This window comes from Gorilla gorilla, chromosome 2 (assembly GCF_029281585.2).
Source record: "Gorilla gorilla gorilla isolate KB3781 chromosome 2, NHGRI_mGorGor1-v2.1_pri, whole genome shotgun sequence".
Lineage (NCBI taxonomy): Eukaryota > Metazoa > Chordata > Mammalia > Primates > Hominidae > Gorilla > Gorilla gorilla.
This window is the reverse complement of record NC_086017.1, coordinates 159,939,647-159,957,756: the sequence shown is the minus strand read 5'-3', so window position 1 is coordinate 159,957,756 and position 18,110 is coordinate 159,939,647. Positions and strand designations below refer to the sequence as shown.

The window sequence follows — 18,110 nt, the reverse complement described above, 5'->3', positions numbered from 1 at the left end:
AAGGTAATTTTCACACACAATTTAGTTCAGAGTGTAAAATGTTGGGAAGTGTAGCTGGTGTAAGTCCAATGAGCATAAGGGTAGCAGTTGGTAAAAGTTGTGTTTGATGGCAAATTTTAACTGACAGAGTGACAGGTTGATCAAGAGAAATACGGACCAAGTCACAAATTGTCGGCCATGGCAGGGCTTCAGAGGCAGTGCGAAGAACACAGCTGAAGCAATTACCCCCAACATCTCTTGCACGAGCATTAAAAAAAGGATTAAAAAAATGCCTCTCCCTCTATTTGTGCTCCCAGTCTTCTTCCTTCTCCACTTGCTCACTCCTGCATTATACCCATTTTTGAAACTATTTGTTTGCTCATATTTCCTCTTAGCATTTTTTTCTAATAAATATTCACAAAAATCAATCCTTCAGTGTAGGAGCATCATAAATGATACCAGGAGGATCCAGAATATTGTCCATTCTGGCCACACAGGGTCAGATGTGTAGCTCAGATCTCCTGATGTGAAAGAGGGACTTCATACATTCTCCCTAGTTACAGTGAGGGATATGATATTCAGTGAAGGAAAGGTTTTAGTGAGGCTGAGAAACCACTCTGGAGACAGATGGATAGTAACTGTTAGTGACTTTACTCTTTTATGCATTTATGAAATGAATTGTTAATGATTTATGCATATCAACAGCTTACATGTATTTTGGAAATTAAACAAAATATGAGTCGGGCCAGGCGTGGTGGCTCACGCCTGTAATCCCAGCACTTTGGGAGGCTGAGGTGGGTGGATCACCTGAGGTCAGGAGTTTGAGACCAGCCTGGCCAACATGGTGATACCCCATCTCTACTAAAAATATGAAAATTAGCCGGGCATGGTGGTGGGTGCCCATAATCCCAGCTACTCAGGAGGCTGAGGCAGGAGAATCACTTGAACCCAGGAGGCGGAGGTTGCAGTGAGCCGAGATTGTGCCACTGCACTCCAGCCTGGGTGACAGAGAGAGACTCTGTCTCAAAACAAACAAACAAACAAAAAAATGATTAGACAATGTTTTTGACATTTTGTTTATCTGATACTGCTGAACTCTGTATATGCTTTAAATGTACGCATGGCAGGTATGCAGAACAGGCTCATATTCTGGTTCTTTTCATTGATAAATCTTTGAAGTTAGGTGCTGCAATTCTATTCACCAAGAATGTATGACATGAGAAATGAGATAATAATTACTGAATAAGTAATATTTTGTTAGATTACTACAGGGTTTCTCAATCTTAGCACTGTTGACATTTTGGGCTGGATCATTCTTTGTTGTTGGGGACTGCCCTGTGCATTGTAGGATATTTTGGAGCATTCTTGGACTCTGCCAGGTAGATGCCAATAGCACCACCCAACCACCTGCTCAAGTTGTATGTATTAGTTCATTTTCATGCTGATGATAAAGACATATCAGAAACTGGGAACAGAAAGAGGTTTAATTGGACTTACAGTTCCACAAGGCTGGGGAGGCCTCATAATCATGGCAGGAGGTGAAAGGTACTTCTTACGTGGCAGAGGCAAGAGAAAAATGAGGAAGAAGCAAAAGCAGAAACTCCTGATAAACCCATCAGATCTCGTGAGACTTATTCACTATCATGGGAATAGCCTGGGAAAGATCAGTCCCCACGATTCAATTACCTACCCCTGGGTCCCTCCCACAACATGTAGGAATTCTGGGAGATACGATTCAAATTGAGGTTCGGGTGGGGACACAGCCAAACCCTATCATTCCACCCCTGGCCCCTCCAAATCTCATGTCCTCACATTTGAAAACCAACCATGCCTTCCCAACAATCCCCCAAAGTCTTATTTCAGCATTAACCAAAAAGTCCACAGTCCAAAGTCTCACCTGAGACAAGGCAAGTTCCTTCCACCTATGAGCCTGTAAAATCAAAAGCAAATTAGTTACTTCCTAGACACAATGTGGGTACAGGTATTGGGTAAATACTGCTGTTCCAAATGGGAGAAATTGGCCAAAACAAAGGGGTTACAGGGCCCATGCAAGTCCAAAATCCGGTTGGGCAGTCAAATTTTAAAGCTCCAAAATGATCTCCTTTGACTCTATGTCTCACATCCAGGTCACAGTAATGCAAGAGGTGGGTTCCTATGGTCTTGGGCAGCCCCACCCCTGTGGCTTTGCAGGGTACAGCTTCCCTCCTGGCTGTCTTCATGGGCTGGCTTTGAGTGTCTGTGGCTTTTCCAGGCTCATGGTGCAACCTGTCAGTGGATCTACCCTTCTGGGGTCTGGAGGATGGCAGCCCTCTTCTCACAGCTCCCCTAGGCAGTGCCTCAGTAGGGATCTTGTGTGGGGGCTCTGACCCCACATTTCTCTTCAGCACTGCCCTAGCAGAGGTTCTCCATGAGGGCTCCACCCCTGAAGCAAACTTTGGCCTGGGCATCCAGGCATTTCAATACATCTTCTGAAATCTAGGCGGAGGTTCCCAAACCTCAGCTCTTGACTTCTGCGCACCCACAGGCTTAACACCACACAGAAGCTGCTAGGCTTGAGGCTTCCACCCTCTGAAGCTACAGCACAAGCTCTATGTTGGCCCCTTTCAGCCATGACTGGAGCAGCTGGGACACAGGGCACCAAGTCCCTAGGCTGCACACAGCACAGGGACCCTGGCCCTGGCCCACAAAACCACTTTTTCCTCCTGGGCTCCTGGGCCTGTAATGGGAGGGGCTGCTGTGAAGGTCTGTGACATGGCCTGGAGACATTTTCCCCATGGCCTTGGGGATTAACGTTAGGCTTCTTGCTACATATGCAAATTTCTGCAGCTGACTTGAATTTCTCCTCAAAAATGGGTTTTTGTTTTCTACTGCATCTTCAGGCTGCAAATTTTCTGAACTTTTGTGCTCTGTTTCCCTTTTAAAATGGAATGCTTTTAACAGCACCCAAGTCACCTTTTGAATGCTTTGATGCTTAAAAATTTCTTCACCAGATACACTAAATCATCTCTCTCAAGTTCAAAATTCCACAAATCTCTAGGACAGGAGCAAAATGCTGCTAGTCTCTTTGGTAAAACATAAAAAGAGTCACTTTTGCTTCAGTTCCCAACAAGTTCCTCATCTCCATCTGAGACCACCTCAGCCTGAACCTTATTGTTCATATCACTATCAGCATGTTTGTCAAAGCCATTCAACAAGTCTCTAGGAGGTTCCAAACTCTTCCACATTTTCCTATCTTCTTCTGAGCCCTCCAAACTGTTCCAACCTCTCTGCCTGTTACCCAGTTCCAAAGTCGCTTCCACATTTTGGGGTATGTTTTCGGCAATGCCCCACCCTACTGGTACCAATTTACCATATTAGTTCATTTTCATGCTGCCAATAAAGACATACCTGAAACTAGGAACAAAAAGAGGTTTAATTGGACTTCTAGTTAAAGTCCAATTTAACTGGAAGATGGTAGCCCTCTTCTCAGAGGGGACACAGCCAAACCATATCATTGTGATATCACTGTGATATCCAATAATGCCTTCAGATATTGCCAAATGTTCCCTCAGGGCTAAATCCTATTCTCCCTATTGAGAATCACTGGTCCACTGGTTTACTGACATGATTATCTGTTTCCAAATCAAGCTATGGCTTACATGAACTTCAGTATGATTGTGGACACGGATGGAGACACAAATCAGGGAGAAAGGTATATATGTAGAAAGTTTAGCTTAGACATTGTCCATGGCTTTTGAATGGCTCCAGCAACATCTGTAAGAACCTATTAAGGCATTAAATAACAGGACAATACCAGAGACAATGAGGCACTTAAATGCCAGCATGAACACATTGCTTGCTGCAATAGATTCTTCTCTGGAACTGTGCAAAGCAGAGGTTGGTGTCCTTGGAGGCAGCTACGGATTTGTGAGATGAAGTGGAACAATGGTACCCAGGGCAAAAAAAGAGCCCTGAAGCATGATCTGAGGAGTTGAGGTTGAGATGTGGCAAGCTGGAAGGCAACAGCAGTTGGCGTATTAAAAGGGCAGCAATTACTGAGTAGGAGGCTTTTCTTGAATGGAGGTAACTTGATTTCTTTAAAGTTCCTTGGCACTTGTTCCTTCTGACATCTGCAAGCGCTGCCAGTCTCCCAGGAAAAACAGTTCCCTGCACAGTCCAGCTGGGCCTAGAAGCTGTGACCATAGTTAATGGGACTGGATGCTTTCTTACTATTTCTTACCTCTCTTTGGCTCAATTCTCTCTTTTCTTTCCAGGTGAAGACATGCTGGGCAGGGGCAACTAGGTGCTATGAACTTATTTCTGTTTTCTTCCTGTTTTAGTTATATCCTCAAAGGGAAGTGATGAAGAGGGAAACTGTTTCTTGCTGGTTATTGTCTATGATCTAATTAAATGTTTTCTTGGTATACTTGACATTTTCCCATACACCTTAACACATTGTGGACTTTGGACTACCTAATAAAAGTAGGAAAAATCTGGGCAAGCACTAAACATTCTTCCTTACTTACATTTTCTTTTCTTTCACGTTTAACACACATTTCAAAGAAAATTGTTTCTTTCTCATTCTTAAGAGCAAATATCATTAGCTGATTTCTAAGTTACAGAATTCTTAAAAATGTGTAAATCCTCACTGTGTGATTTAAAAGAGGGTAGTTTCAAGACTGAAGTGAATGATGCATCTTTATTTAAAATGAGACAGAACTTCTCTGAGAGTTTGAATATGGGGCTGAAATAAATTTCAGAGGCAAGGAATTATAGACTATTATTGTGTGGGGGACCAGAATATGTCACCCCAAAATATAAAGAATTGTTGAGCTGAAGGCAATTAAGAATATGTAGATACAGGAAAACTCTCTACCCTCCCTCTACTTGCCTACAAGCAGAACGAAGATTTACAAAGACAAAAGGTATCTTGCCCCTGTTCTACCAAGAACAACAACCACTGACGGCAGCTTTAAACACGTATAGTCCTGGGGGCGATGCTGGAGGAATCTACAGTTAACAAGCTTTACTTACTTAACCATTTTTTTGTTGGTTATTTGTCTTTCCCAAGTTGCTGTCCCTAGAGAGTCCCAGTCCTTTTCCTTTGTCATGTCACTTCTCTAAAAATTTACTTTTCTTTGTTAAATCTGCGATATAAGCTGAAATTCAAAGCCACATCTTTGAGAGCTACTCAGCTACTCATTCCCTGGGTGTCTCCCATGTATATATGAAATAAACCTGTTAACAAACTTCTCTTTGTTTCTCTCTTGTTAACCTGTCTTTTGTAATGGGTCTGTTCCAACTAAGAACCTAGGGAGGTTCTTATTCCTTTCCCTGAATTTCTGATGAAGAGGATGTGGGATTTTTCTGGGACATTCACTTGCTTCAGAGCCCACAGATGGGATCCTGGGGAAATGGCAGAAGCAGGCAAAAGGGTAAGAATTTACATCAAAGTCAGCTCTTCCTGATCTCTATCTATAGTGCCCATTTAAGAGAGCAAAGTAAAAATTTCTCCTTGTCCCTTCCTTTCCAAATTCATTTTAGCTGCAGGAAAACATTTGTATGATTTAGTTTGAAATGTGATTCTCTATCTTGGGGTACCCACTTGTTATTGATCCTTTTCATTCAATGGACAACCATCGTTTTCCTGTTTGTCTTGTTTACGTCCTGAGAGCTTGGCTTTATGACTGGTAAAAATATTTTCTCTGGTCCTTGCTGGTGTTGGGGTGGGGTTGCAGGTGTCAACTTGTGTCTGGAAGCTAGTCGGGTTGGGAATCTGAGAAACTAAGTGTTCTTTGTGCCAACTCTCAGGAGAGTTTGTCTTAATAATAGATCCCAGTCCACAGGGGGCTTTCATCGTCTCAACCTTCTTTGCTTTTGGTTAGTGCAGGGAAAATCTATCCCAGTAAAATGCATGCATGGTATTTCAAATTAGCAGGGCTGTGATTGGAGGCATCCCACGTTCACTGGGACACATTTTTGCACAAACACTATCCTTAACCGCCTGTGGCAACAAAGATCTTTGATTTTTTTTGGCTATCTCTGAAAGTGAACTTTTAAATCATGGAGGTGGTATCTTTGCACCTCTGGAGATGACTAGTGTATCTGTGGTTAAGCCATAAAAGGTTTATTGGTTTTGATCCTGAGTTGCTTAGTAGATAATACCTTCGGTTAAAAAAGTTTGGTTTCTGATATTCATAGCCTGATAGGAGCAACTTTTTAAAGTCCACTCTGTTCTCTCCATTTGATCCTGCTCCTCCCATAGGAATTCCTCCATGGGAAGCCCTTCTTCTCAAACCCTTGCTAACTGTAGGTTCTGCCGCCACTTTCAGGTTTCTTTCTTATTGGCATAAATTTTGTTAAGGGTAATATGGAACTTCATTAGCTTCTTTAAGAACTTAAGATCTCCCCAAGTTGGCTTCTTCCTTCTCATTGCTTCTGTTTCTCCTTTTTTCTTTTGTTGCCTTAAATCTTCCATCAGTTCCCTTACATTGTTGATATGTCTCCTTCCAGCTTCTGCCTCCTCCGTCCCTCTGTCCTTCTTTGACGGACCTTTTCCCTCCCACTCTACCCTCTCAGTCACTTGAGCTTTGGAGTCCTGCTCTCATGGATCTCAGGATTCCCGCAAAGCATATATCCGAGACTACAAAGGTTAACTGGAAATATACTGGCACTTAAAATTTAGTCAACAGCCTCCACAGGATTGAGCTCTGATGATAGAAAAATGTTCCCCAAGGCTCCTTCTTGGAGAGAAACTTATATTCTTTTTCTGTACCTTTGAGATATAAATGTTCTACCCTGTCTTACCTGAGAACCATCCCTTTTGAAATGCAAACTTCAGGGAGATGATTATCAGAAGGAAAAAAGGCTATCTGGAAGTTGGGCAAATAAAAAAATCTAAGTCTTTTCCAAAAATAGTGGTAGAAAGGTTTGGCCATCTGAGCAGGTAACCCTGGCTTGTCCCATTTGTCAGAAACAATTTGGATTCTGCTTATTCTTTTATAAACTAGTGAGTTTTGTATTATAGTACCTGGAACATGGCTGAAGTTTTAGAATGAAAGCAATAAAATCTGCTACTGTCTACATGTCTATATATGTCTTTGTATGTATGTTAGCATATGTGATATTTTCCTAACTCTGGATGGCATTGCCAAAATTAATACATAAAAGAGCTCTATTTAATGGGCTTAAAGAAAAATGAGTGCTTATATAAATTATCCCTAAAACTGCCAGAAGTATAGGAACTAACCCAAATGCTTTTCAAGTTCACTTGACTTGGATAAACCTCTGGTAGATAAGACTACTTTAATATTGTTAGTTTAATAATAACAAAAATCCGATGTATTTAACTTTTAAGTTGTTGTTTTGGTGACGTCTGACTAACATGCAGGTGCAGTGCAAATACTTAATGGGGAAATAACTTGAAATGATGCTTAGTTTTGTCTGAGGTCCCTGAAAATTTCACGGGTAATCCAAGCACAATTGTGAAGAATAAGTGAATTAAATAGGTGTAAGTGGGGTAAGAATTTATGAATATGCTTTCAAACAATAATTATGTTTTATAATATATCTACTTAAAAACAGTTTTGTAAATCTCTTTGGTAACTTACACCCTTAAGTTTTGCTAAGTTAAGTTAAAAAATAGATACTTATTCAATATCTAGATCATTTCCAAATAAGATAAAATACTGATGCACTAATTACTAAAAATAAGTTTAAGTTTGTATACTTTTGGCATTTTGTTTTCATATAGTATAGAGAAGCTGAAGATATTTGGGTCTGTTATTAAACATGTCTTGTGTCACGTTAAAAAATTATACTATGAGGAAGCACATGTTTCTAGAAATTAAAGTTACTTCGAGTTAAAAATTTGGATTAACATATATCATTAAAACTACTAGAAATAATAAGGGAAACAACTCTGAGTGCAAAGTATACAAGGAAAATAAGATGTGCTTTTGGTAAGGAAAGTTATAGGGTATGAGGATCTGTTTTGTTAAAGGAAAAAGAGTAATTAATTCTGTACTAAAGTGAAAGGAATGGTTATTTTAGAATAAAAAAGGAAAATGAAGGAGAAAACTGAAAGGATACAGAAAGTTATGTGGGGGAAGAGAAGAGGGGTCAAAGAGAGAGAGACTATCTTTTGTGCTGAAGCTGGCTGAAATTGAATAAATGTATTATATTATATGGGTTTTAAAAATGAGTCTTACTTTCAACAAGTTATTAGTGTAAAACTAGAAGCTATTTTTCTCTCTGTTAAAAAAGCAAAGTGTTCTTGGAACATTAAATCTGCTCTTGATAAGAGACACTGAAAGAGTTTTACCTTTAGAGGGCTCTGACTAGAAAACAAAGATTTTGTGTCTTATCAAAATAATTTTCTGTGCTTTATGTTTTCTATTATTAGGTCTTTGATTACTTAAGACAACTGAGTCCTTTGTATTAAAAGAGCAAAGTTGTTGTTGTTGTTGTTGTTTCCTGCAACTATGTAACTTTCTGTATTTGCTTTGAAGTCTTTTTTTTTTTTTTTTTTTTTTTTTTTTTGAGACGGAGTCTCGCTCTGTCGCCCAGGCTGGAGTGCAGTGGCGTGATCTTGGCTCACTGCAAGCTCCGCCTCCTCGGTTCACGCCGTTCTCCTGCCTCAGCCTCCAGAGTAGCTGGGACTGTAGGTGCCCGCCGCCACGCCCAGCTAATTTTTTGTGGTAGAGACGTGTTAGCCAGGATGGTCTCAATCCCCTGACCTCGTGATCCGCCCACCTCTGCCTCCCAAAGTGCTGGGATTATAGGCGTGAGCCATCGTGCCTGGCCCACCTTTGAAGTCTTTTAATTCTCATTCTGGTTAATTGAATGACTATTATTTCACAGTGATCTGTGATCCTATGGATTCAAGTGATTTAAACATTTTGGCATTTTTAACAACGCCCTAAATCAAATTCTTTTTAACCTAGAATTAGCTTCGGGATTTTTCAGATAAGCCCCTTGACTATCTCAAAAAATTTACTCTCTCTCTTTATAACAAGAGACATATTAAATTAATTAAGCTTATTTGATATGCTAAATCTGCATAGGAAGCATTGTCAAATAAGAAATGGGCTGGGTGCAGCTCATGTCTATAATCCCAGAACTTGGGGAGGCCAAGGCAGGAGGATCACTTTAGGCCAGAAATTCAAGGCCAGCCTGAGCAACATAGTAAGACCCCGTCTCTACAAAAAATGAAAAATAAAAATTAGCCAGATGTGGTGGCATGTGCCTGTAGTCCTATCTGCTTGGGAGGCTGAAGTGAGAGGATCCCCTCTAGGGGTTCGAGGCTGTAGCGAGCTGTTATTGGGCCACTGTACACCAGCCTGGGTGACAAGCTGTCTGTAGTTTTAAGAAACTAAGGTTGGCTTTATGGAATCAATAAAGCCCCCCCCCTCGAAAAACCTGGCCTAGTACCTAATTAAAAGTGTTGCAAACCTTATAGGTGAGTACGGAATGTCACTTCCTGACAGAATCAGGAACCTCAAAATATTTCAGGAATCTTAAGAAGAGAAGAATTTAATCAAATCTATAGGTATTGTGGTCAAAGTCTTCTAGCAAATCCTTGGCCTTGAGTCAAAGCCTTTTAAAAGTCTAATCTGAGATTTCTTATCAAAAGTTCCAGCAAAGCAGACTTAAAAAGAGCCTATGTGATCAATCACTGTTTTTGCTGCACTTATGTAAATAATCAATTGAAGTTTAATAACACTAGACGTATTTTGAAAATAAATTAGCCTTACTGTGATTTTCTTTGGTAAAAATAGGGGTGATTACAGAGAAAACAATATTTCAGAATAAAAGTACAGTGCACCTATTGTTAGATTCTAGTCCTATTCATTGTTTTTGAGGTTTTATTATCTACCTGTGAACTGAACTGGATTCTGAATTTTTCTAGTTTCCTCCAATATTTGGCTGTGGGTCTCCAAATTAAGATTTCCAATATTCTCTCACCTTTCTGACTTGGCATCACTAAGAACAAAATCTACCCTTTTCCCAAAACCCTGCAAGTTGGTACTGGACAACTTAACATAAACTTAGGAGAAATAACCACAATAGCTCACATGTGGACTTCCTTCATGCCTCTTGCCTGTGGGCCACTCAGACATCACTGGAGTCATTAAAATTGCAAAAGATGCTTGAGCCCAACATTTAGAATTCTTTCTGACCAGCCACCCTCTGAATTCAGTAACTGGTTTAAAATTTGCTCTAATGATTAATCTTTGTTTTTCTCTTGTTTTCATATAAATACCTCTTATTAAATAACTGTGTGCTTGCACCATATAGGCCTAACTTTTGTGGGAGCCCACTTGTAATACCACCTCCTGAAATGCGACACTGAACTGAACTGACTTATTTCAGTTCAGTTCAGTTCAGTTCAGTTCAGTTCAGTTCAGTTCAGTTCAGTTTAACTGAACTGACTTATTCTTAGTACTAAGTGACTGATTCAATAAGGTATGGGACAATGTACTCCAATGTATTTTTTTTTTTCTGCTTGTTTCAATTTATGTTTTTCTGTCTTTTGCCCATCTTTGATCTTGCAACTTGCAACCCAAATCTTTCCATAGCTACCAACCCTACTTTTATTTTGCGAAGTTTTATATAAATAAAGTTTCAATGGTGGGACTATGAAAGAACAGAATATACCACCCCAAAATATAAAGAATTGTTGAGCTGAAGGCAATTAAGAAGGAGATACAGGAAAGCTCTCTGTCTTCTCTCTGTTGGCTTAAAAGCAGGACATAGATTTACGAAGACAAAAGGTGTGATTTTCCCTCTAATACACACAATTTATAGGCTTGGGGTGATGCCAGAGAAATCCACATTAACAAGCTTTACTAACTAAACTTTTTCTGTTAGTCTTCCCGAAGTTGCTGTCCCTAGAGACTCCAAGTCCTTTTTCTTTGTCTTTTTACTTCTCTAAAAATTTACTGTTCTTTGTTGAAGATGTTATATAAGCTGGAATTCAAAGCTACGTCTTTGAGAACTTATTCCCTGGGTGTCGCCCATTTATATATGAAATATACATGTTAACAAACTTCTGTTTGTTTTTCTCTTGTTAATCTGTCTGTTGTAATGAGTCTGTTCCAACTAAGAACGTATGGGGGTTATTATTCCTTTCCCTACAGTTTAAAATCTGCTTAATTACTGAGATATTTTTGATAACAGACTGTCACAAGTTGGCCTTGGTCTTTCCAGATGCCATAGTTTTCCAAGTAGACCAGGCATTTTTAAACAGCCATGAATTTGCTCACGCTCTGCCAGCTGCTTGAAACATCTTTCTTTCTGAAGATGAATCCTCCACTTCCTTGCTGATTAAATTCTTCACTTCCTTGAATCCTTCACTTCACTGAATCCTTCCTTCACTTCATTGGTCCCTGTCTCCCCCTACCCCCCGCCAATTTTTTTTAATTTATTATACTTTAAGTTCTAGGGTACATGTGCACAACGTGCAGGTTTGTTACATATGTGTACATGTGCCATGTTGGTGTGCTGCACACATTAACTCATCATTTACATTAGGTATATCTCCTAATGCTATCCCTCCCCCCTACCCCCACCCCACAACAGGCCCCCGTGTGTGATGTTCCCCTTCCTGTGTCCAAGTGTTCTCGTTGTTCAATTCCCACCTGTGAGTGAGAACATGTGGTGTTTTGTTTTTTGTCCTTGTGATGGTTTGCTGAGATTGATGGTTTCCAGTTTCATCCATGTCCTTATAAAAGACATGAACTCATCCTTTTTTATGGCTGCATAGTATTCCATGATGTATATAATGCCACATTTTCTTAATCCAGTCTATCACTGGTGGACATTTGGGTTGGTTCCAAGTCTTTGCTATTGTGAATAGTGCCACAATAAACATATGTGTGCATGTGTCTTTATAGCAGCATGATTTATAATCCTTTGGGTATGCACCCAGTAATGGGATGGCTGGGTCAAATGGTATTTCTAGTTCTAGATCCTTGAGGAATCGCCACACTGTCTTCCACAATGGTTGAACTAGTTTACAGTCCCACCAACAGTGTAAAAGTATTCCTATTTCTCCACATCCTCTCCAGCACCTGTTGTTTCCTGACTTTTTAATGATCACCATTCTAACTGGTGTGAGATGGTATCTCATTGTGGTTTTTATTTGCATTTCTCTGATGGCCAGAGATGATGAGCATTTTTTCATGTGTCTGTTGGCTGCATAAATGTCTTCTTTTGAGAAGTGTCCATATCCTTCACTCACTTTTTGATGGGGTTGTTTGTTTTTTTCTTGTAAATTTGTTTGAGTTCTTTGTAGATTCTATTAGCCCTTTGTCAGATGAGTAGATTGCAAAAATTTTTTCCCATTCTGTAGGTTGCCTGTTCACTCTGATGGTAGTTTTTTTTGCTGTGCAGAAGCTCTTTAGTTTAATTAGATCCCAATTTTTAACATCTCTCAATTTGCTATGATTCTCACAATGAATAGCATAGCATCAACAAATTAGTGGCATTTTTTTCTTAGTGGTATATAAAATAATGGGTTATGTTATAATTGATGAAAATTTTGATCTGATGAAATACAGTATATGAATCTGCACAGTCAATGTGTTATCCAAGTGGAAATGTACAATAAGCAGTTGGAAATGATGATCTGGGTCTTTGGAGAGGTGAAGGTATAAAATATATTCACTCTGTTCCAGCATTCTCCAAAGTCTCAATCCTTTCCAGAATCAACTCTAAGGCCCAAAAGCATACTACCGAAACAGCAAGTAAACTAAATATTGATGAGGAAACAGTGATATAGCAACTGGCACGTCATTGCTGATCTTAGACAGGGCTCAAGAAGAGGAAGCAGGAAATTTAGCCAGATCTTTCAAGGAAATGAAGGGATAGAGGGAAAGAGGAAAGTTGCTAGAGGAGTTTGTAAGTTTTAAGAATACTTTTAAAATAATGAAAGATCTTGAACATGTTTTGTAACTTAAGGTAAAAGTACCAATTAAGAAGAGGTTAAATATACTAGAGAGAGTTGAATATTGACCCCTGAGGGAATAGGAGGGGCTGAAGGGTTGGTAGGTGAGAGGAATTGTCAGTGGGTGAGTGGAAAGAGGCATTTTCTGCAGGGTGGCTTCAATTTTCTCTTTGAAGTAAAAGGCAAGGTTATTTGCAGACAATGGAGCGATGTGGCTGGAAGGGAATGTGAGGAAAGCGAAATCTGGGGAAGGGGTTAGGGCATACACTGATTCACACAGATGGCTCAGCCGATGTTGGAATCGGAACGATAAATCTACAAGTGTGCTTGTCTATGCCTTTTGAGACAGTCTCTAGATCAGTGAGGGTAAAGAAGGTCTATGACTGGAAAGCCAAAAATAAATAAATAAATAAGTAAATAAATAAATTAATTAATTAAAAAAAAGGAGGCCTTGATTAAAGTTGTCTCAATCTTTTCACTTTTTAAGAACTTAACATGATACTTGACACACAGGAGGCGCCCAGTAAGTATCTACTCAGTGACATTGTTGAGAGAACATATTGGAAGGTAGGGCAATTTAGGGAATGTCTGTTCTCATATTTCTATCATATTGTTTAGAGAAAAAAACCACTTCTCATTGACAATTGACAATTGCTTTACATATTAGTAAAAGTATTTTATATTTCACAGGTGATTTTTTTTTTTGTACAGGTAAGCATTTTAATCAAGCTTTTCATCTGTAACAAAAGTGTTTGGTCTCACTTTTATTAACAGCTTTATTGTTTATATATCATAAAATTTACTCACTTTAAGTATACAGTTTAATAGTTTTTAAGTAAATTTACAAGTTGTGTAACTGTCACCAAAATCCAATTTTAGACTCTTCCTCTCACCCTGAAAATATTCCTCATGCTTCTTTGCAGACAATTCCTGCTCCCATTCTGAGCTCCAGACCTGCTTTTTATTTCTATAGATTTTTATTTTCTGGACATTTCATATATGTGGAATAATATAATGTGTGATCTTTTGCATGTGGCTTATTTCATTTAGCACAATGTTTTTGAGGTTCTTCCATATTGTAGCATTTATGAGTAGTTCATTCCTTTTTATTGCTTAATAATATTCCATTGTCTGGAGCAACCACATTTTTTTAATCCATTTACCAATTCATGTGCCTCTGGATAATTTTTACATTTTGGTTATTTGAATACCGCTGTTATGAGCATTCACATATAGATATTTGTGGGATATATATTTTCATTTCTTTTGGGTTGATATAGAATAATTTCTTGACCAAACTATGGATTTTTGTCTCAAGAGTGGAATGTTGTTCTGTAGACACTTTTGTAATTTTCTTTTTACATGGTGTAATATTGAAACCTTGAGTTATGTACCTAAACATTGAAATACTAATGAATATATGAATGTGAGAAAAGCCTCTATAAAACTGTTAAAATTTACTTGGTATCTGGTACAATTTACTGTCATTCACTAGTAACTACTAGTCTTTCCATCTGGAATAAAAATGACATATACATTATATTTACTACTCTGCTACTACCACCAAAAAGCCTAGCAATTGTCGTTTCCAGGCTATCTGCTGTGAGGAGAGCTAGCAATCTAATTCTTTAAAACTGATTCATTGAATATATCATTTCAACCCCTCCCTTTTAAGGGCATTTCAACATTTGAAAAGTAGGATTTAGGTTGCTCCTGAGACAGGCCAAGAGAAAAAAGTAATTTGTTTTAAAACCTTTTCAAACCCAGAGCAACGTGCAGGAGGATACCTTACTAATCTACCAGAGATGCTAAAAGATTGAAAGACTTCCCTTGCTTTGATTTGCTCTGCTCCCTGGTTTCCTACACTGGAGAAATCTGGAGTGGAGTTCTACATTTGCCACTTTTAACAGTATCAATAGGAAAAATGTGATGAGGAGGAATGTGAAAATCAGCATTTCTCAGGACATTTCTGCTAAATTAGTAGTGATAAGGATTAAGACTTAGAATATGGTCTTCATTCATTCATTCAATTCACTAAACTAGATTCTTATGAATTCTAAATATATTTATGTGATACCTTTCATGTGCCGGGCACTAAGCTAGGCATGTAGATTATGGGTGTGAACAGCAGTTCAAGTTGTACACAGCAAAGAAAGAAGCTATGTAGCAGATGATTTTCCCAACTAATTAAAAAAATTTAATTTGTTTTAGAAGAAGTAGCTGGCAACTTTTGGTTACTGGATTTAAAGATCATTAGGGCTTTTCTTCAGCTCTTTGGTAGAATAGCTTGGTTGGCATTTCTTTTCTTTTTCTTTTTCTTTTTTTTTCTGAAGGTTTGGTATTTAGCAGGTTCTAAGACCAAGAAAAATATGACCAAGGACAAGAAGAATCATTCTGTAAGGTGAAAATCCCAAGACCTCCAAGATGAGGTCTTCTGGATCCTACATGTTTTATTGAAATTTAACATAAAGAAATCTATATAAATATTGTTCAAAAAATACAAAGCTAATTACAAGTACTTCATTTGGAATAAAAATACTGTGCTGTGTCCTAGTCATTCGTGCACATTTACTGCCACTACTGATCTTGTACAACGTGCTTAGTGTTTGTTTCAGTTCAATGTGGCATGATACATCCTTAGTTAAAAATATCTGCTCTCTTGGATAACAGAGTCTCAGATAAAGCATGATTTGGTGTTTAAATTCAAACTTGTCTACATCAAAATGGTCAATCATCAGGTGACATCCATGGAGTAAAACTTCTTTCACATTAGAAAAAATGCTATGCCTAGAAACTAGTGATGTTATCATCCAAGATAAAAGCCATTTTTAACATATGTATTACCAAGTTACACTTAACATACCAAATTCTAGCTCTAAGGGGTATGGAGTTGTCCAGTGACCCTAAAAAACATATCACCACAGTCTAACATCTATACATTTTCCAAAGTGTGGACATCCATAATCCTGGTTGAGCCACAACAAGATCACTCCTGTTTCTTTCTAGACTTTTCTTATATAACATTAACAAAACAGTGAGTTCCGGTAACAACTAATGTTAAATTCGGAAGTGCACGTTGGAGACTCCTTATTTGTCAGCGCAATAGCTTTTAAATAGATAGAGCTTTGTTTAGTACTAAAATATCAGAATGGAAACACAGCTATGTTCATTGTCTGCCAGGATTAGGATCAGAGATGATCTGAGTTCCATAAATATGCCCCCACTACTGTGGGCCCACTGGAGAAAGTGGAGAATTTGAATACCAAAGGAAACAGGCCCAAAGGTACACTCAGCTGCCTGTTTCCTCCTGGTGATGTGCATATGCTGATGGTGGCCAGGTGGAGGATTTGGCTAGCCCAGTGAATTGCTTCTATCTGGAGGAATAAGCAAATAGTGCAGCAACAATGTGCTACCCCTAGATACAAATTAAACAGCACTAAAGTGCACTTAGAAGAAATTAACAAAGCTTTAGAATGGAAAGTGACTTTAAAAAATTCATTCTCTTTTTATTTCAGTTTTACGATTAATGGGAAATGAATAAATGAAAAGACCAAGGAGAGAGAGGAAATAGTAAGGGATTATTACCACAACGCAAAGCTTTTATAGATATTATATTTGAATGAGCCAAATAAAATAGATGGATTTTTAATCATTTTATTTTAAAGATCCCTATTACTTCTTAAAAAGTTATTTTGGAAATCCCCAGGCTAAGTCAATGTACTTCAAATTTTAATGTAAAGAAATCACAAAATTTTAATTTATTCCCCCTATAGAAACAATATTATAGCTATCTTCAGGTTCTCCAGGTGGATGTGATTTTTCTTTACGCTATTTCAAGGCAGATATCATGGTCTTAAGCATAATATGAGCTGCTTACACTTGACATTAAAGTAATACTTCCACTATGGTGTGTGAAAAATACCACAGCATTAGATCACCATTGGTATGTATTGCACCAAATAGAAGAAGAATAAAATAGATTTCTAAACAGGTAAAAGGCATTACACATCATATAAAATTCAACCATATTTTCTTCTTAGAGTTCAAAGTATTATCTGGCCAGTTGCTTGGATCAGCTAAAGGCCATCACCATATTATTGATTAAGAACTTACTCTGTGTCAGGCTCGGTACTAGCAACTTAACATGTGTTGTCTAACTTGGTTTTCATGATTGCTCTATGAATTACCCCATATTACATTTGAAGAAACTGAGGCTTAGAGAAAAATATAATGACTGCTTATGGTCACACATTTGGTTAGCGAAGCCAAGATTTGCATCATACAGCATGTTTATTTGCACTTGAAACAATCAGCAGGGAGAGCTAGGTAGCTTGGAAATAGGTGAGTCACCTGAAAAAGCCTGTGGACTGAGGTGTGGCTTCCATACAGATGCTTCTGTCCACTTCCTGATCAGCCCTTCCTCACGATAAATTATGACTATCAAAGTAACACAAAATGCTTCATGTCAGAGTATTGAAATAATTGGAGTGGATCTCATTTTCTTTGGCTAGACAGCATAATATTAAGTGCTTTTCCCCAATTGGCATTTTTTTAAATTATCATTATTTTTTCAGACAGTTTATTACCCAGGTGGCTGTTTTTTTGTGGCAAAATTAGCTCACATGGTCGTACACACAATTATATTAGATGTTGTTACATGTGCTTTACTGAAATGAAAGACTTAACATTTAATGAATTCCCTTTCCTTATTGGTAAGCCTAATCTAGCACAATTTAAAAATCAATTTCATTTATGAGTCTCTTGTTTTCCTATTGTTTCCATATTTATTTAGTGTTTTTCTTCACCTACTTACTGGGAAATTTATTTTTATTTTTATGTTTTTGAGACGGAGTCTTGCTCTGTCACCCAGGCTGGAGTGCAGTGGCATGATCTTGGCTCACTGCAACCTCCGCCTGCCTGGTTTAAGCTATTCCCCTGCCTCAGCCTCCCCAGTAGCTGGGATTACAGGTGCACACCACCATGCCTGGCTAATTTTTTTTGTATTTTTAGTAGTGGCGGGGTTTCACCATGTTAGCCAGACTGGTCTTGAACTCCCGACCTCAGGCAATCCGCCTGCCTCGGCCTCCCAAAGTGCTGGGATTACAGGTGTGAGCCACTGTGCCTGGCCCTTACTGGGGAATTTAATGGTCTTCTGGATTACTCAGTGGCAGCCCCAAGAGATCAAGCAGATAATTCATGGCCT

General features: G+C 38.6%; 1 protein-coding gene across 2 annotated transcripts in view; it reads right to left on the bottom strand.

The window, feature by feature from the left end:
* Positions 1–18,110, bottom strand: part of CPB1 (carboxypeptidase B1) — a 68,215-nt gene that overhangs the window by 45,046 nt on the left and 5,059 nt on the right. The window contains exon 1 of one of the 2 annotated variants that reach the window (XM_063704289.1): positions 1,877–1,912. The exons of the other annotated variant lie outside the window; for it this stretch is intronic. The gene's annotated coding sequence lies outside the window, so the exon portion shown is untranslated. Of the gene's footprint in view, positions 1–1,876; positions 1,913–18,110 lie in introns of those variants that run through there. 2 annotated transcript variants of the gene reach the window in all.